Below are 3,749 nucleotides of genomic sequence, written 5' to 3'. Positions count from 1 at the left end.
TATTTTAAGGAAAAGGTGGAATCCATACGTCAGAACATCCCCTCTGTTTCTTCCTCCCATCCTACACCTCTTCCTAACTCTCCCCCTGCCTTTCTTGACTCTTTTTCCACTGTCTCAGAGGAGGATGTGTCGCTGTTGATCGCTTCTTCTCCCTCTACCACTTGCTCTCTTGACCCCATTCCCTCCCATCTCCTAAAACCTCTTGGTCCTACTATAATCCCTACGCTCACACACATTTTTAACTCCTCCATCTGCTCTGGAACCTTTCCATCCTCCTTCAAACATGCAACAGTTATACCATTACTCAAAAACAGCATGCTTGACCCTACCTGTCTTTCTAACTATCGACCTGTCTCCCTCCTGCCTTTTGCCTGTAAACTCCTTGAACGCCTTGTATTCTCTCGCTTGCTCCATTTTCTCAACACCTATTCTCTCCTAGACCCTCTACAATCTGACTTCGGCACTGCTCACTCCACGGAAACAGCCCTCACTAAAATAACTGACGACCTCCATGCTGCCAAAGACAGAGGTCATTACACTCTGCTCATATTACTCGACCTCTCTGAAGCATTTGACACCGTGGACCACCCTCTTCTCCTTCACATTCTCCATACTCTTGGTATTCGGAACAAAGCTCTATCCTGAATCTCATCCTACCTCTCCCATTGTAATTTCAGTGTCTCTTCTGCTAACACCTCCTCCTCCTCTATTGATCTCTCTGTGGGGGTACCCCAGGGCTCTGTCCTGGGACCTCTTCTCTTTTCTCTGTACACACTCTCTCTAGGTGACCTAATAACATCTTTTGGGTTTAAATATCACCTCTATGCTGACGACACACACATATACTTTTCAACACCTGACCTTACACCTGCTGTACAAACCAAAGTTTCTGAATGTCTCTCTGCTATATCATCCTGGATGACCCTCCACCGCCTTAAACTCAACATGGCTCAAACAGAGCTCCTCATACTTCCTCCCAAACCTGCCTTATTACCTCCTTCCACATTACTGTTGGAACTACGATCATTCACCCAGTAGCCCAAGCACGCTGCCTTGGGGTCACACTCGACTCCTCTTTCACATTCGCCCCTCACATTCAAAACATATCTAAAACCTGTCGCTTTTTCCTCCGCAGTATAAAAAACATACGACCTTTCCTCTGTTGCTCGACTGCTAAAATTCTGACTCAAGCCCTTATTCGCTCCCGTCTTTATTACTATAACCTCCTGCTGTTCGGCCTTCCTGCCTCTCACCTGTTTTCCCTACAATCTATCCTAAACGCTGCTGCCAGAATCACTCTACTCTTTCCTAGATCTCTCTCAGCATCTCCCCTCATGAAATCCCTCTCCTGGCTTCCGATCAAATCCCGCATCTCACACTCCATTCTTCTCCTCACTTTTAAAGCTTTACACTCTTCTGCCCCTCCTTACATCTCAGCCCTAATTTCTCGTTATGCACCATCCAGACTCTTGCGGTCTTCTCAAGGATGTCTTCTTTTAACCCCTTTTGTATCTAAAGCCCTCTCCCGCCTTAAACCTTTTTCACTGACTGCCCCACACATCTGGAATGTCCTTCCCCTCAGTACCCGACTAGCACCCTCTCTATCCACCTTTAAGACCCACCTTAAAACACACTTGCTTAAAGAAGCATATGTATAGCACTGGGGATAATACTGGACACATGTTACATAAAGCGTGGCCCCCTGCAGACGCACTTAACAGAACTCCCTCCTACTGTCTCTGTACGTTCTCCCTACCTACCAATTAGACTGTAAGCCCCTTGGAGCAGGGACTCTTCTTCTTCCTTAATGTTACTTTTATGCCTGTAGCACTTATTCCCATGACCTGTTATTTATATTAGCTGTTATTTATTTGATTACCACATGTATTACCACTGTGAAGCGCTATGTACATTAATGGCGCTATATAAATAAAGACATACAATACAATACAATTATGTAGATTTCAAGCTGTGGGGACTTTTACTTAATGAACTTAAAATAGTTTTATATTTTAACCTTGTGAACCTTTGCTGTAAAAACTCTTTCAAATATGAAAACGTCTTTGTAAAATCACAGAAATATTTACAAAATGAACTGCAAGATATGTGCATACGGGTTAATATTGAACTTACACTTTACTTAAATGAGATAAATGAGATAAATACTGTATAGAGAACATGGGTATTTCTCACCATGGTATATACAGTAAAAGTAGAAGTACATTACTTTTGTATGGCGTACTGTATCTCCTCCTGGTGCGACAGTGTTATCCTAAAAGAGATTAGGTGAAGATTGTTTGATTTCCATAAAATGAATATGGTGTCAATCTACATTTAACCAATATGACATGCCATTGCCATTTGTTTACTTTGTTCATGCTACTATAGTTGATTTGTGTTCCTAGGGGGGACTGCCTCTTTAAATAATTGATGAATTTCTCTGCTTCTGTTACAGATTTTCAGTGTTTATATGCCCCATAAGCCAACAATATACATGTTGGTCCACATAGTTCTTATCATAGTTAAATAGTTACATAGTTGCTCAACTATTCTTTCCTAGAGCTCTACAGTCTGGCTTCCACATTGCTCACTCCACTGAAACAGCCCTCACTAATATAACTAATGACCTCAATACTGCCAAAGACAGAGGTCATTACACTCTGCTCATATTACTCGACCTCTCTGCAGCATTTGATACTGTGGACCACCCTCTTCTCTTTCATATGCTTCATACTCTAGGCAAGCGGTGTGCAAACAGGGCTTGTGTGCAAACAGGGGGGGTGCAGCAGTTATAGAGGTCCTGCGCTTTCCCCGCAGGCATTTAAATTTAATGCCGGGGGACCGCACAAGGCCTCTATAATACACTTACCTTCCATTCCAGCGACTTGTTTTCCTGGTAACCCGGCGTCAAATGACACCACGAGGTCATATGGTGACGTGAATTCACATGACCCCACGTGTCATTTGACGATGGGGTGGAGCGGGGGGGGGGGGGGGGGCGCAAGACACCGAGGAGAGCAGGCAGGGTGCTCACGGGGAAAAGTTTGTGCACCCCTTCTCTGGGCATTCGTAACAAAGCTATATCCTGGATCTTCTCTTACCTCTCCCATCGTAATTTCAGTGTCTCTTTTGCTAACAACTCCTCTATTGATCTCCCTGTGGGGGTACCCCCAGGGCTCTGTCCTGGACTCCTTCTCTTTTCTCTTTACACACTCCCTCTAGGTGACCTAATCACATCTCTTGGGTTCAAATATCACCTCTATGTTGATGACACACAAATTTACTTTTCTACCCCTGACCATACACCTGCTGTTCAGACTAAAGTTTCTGAATGTCTTTCGGCTATATCATTCTGGATGGCCCTCCGCCGACTTAAACTTCACATGGCAAAAACAGAGCTCCTCATAATTCCTCCCAAACCTGACCCTATTTCCTCCTTCCACATTAGTGTTGGAAGTACTAGGATTCACCCAGTAGCCCAAGCACACTGCCTAGGGGACACACTTGACTACTCTCTCACATTCTCTTTTCACATTCAAAAGTTAGCAAAAAACTGTCGTTTTTTTCCTCTGCAATATTACCAAGATACACCCTTTCCTCTGTTGCTCGACTGCAAAAACTCTGACACAGATCCTCATTCTCTCCCATCTCGACTACTGTAACCTTCTGCTGTCTGACCTTCCTGCCTCTCCCCTATCTCCCCTACAATCTATCCTAAATGCTGCTGCCAGAATCACTCTAATATTTTC

This window comes from Ascaphus truei, chromosome 2, assembly GCF_040206685.1.
Source record: "Ascaphus truei isolate aAscTru1 chromosome 2, aAscTru1.hap1, whole genome shotgun sequence".
NCBI classification, from domain to species: domain Eukaryota; kingdom Metazoa; phylum Chordata; class Amphibia; order Anura; family Ascaphidae; genus Ascaphus; species Ascaphus truei.
The sequence above is the reverse complement of the archived record's forward strand: the minus strand, read 5'-3'. Positions refer to the sequence as shown.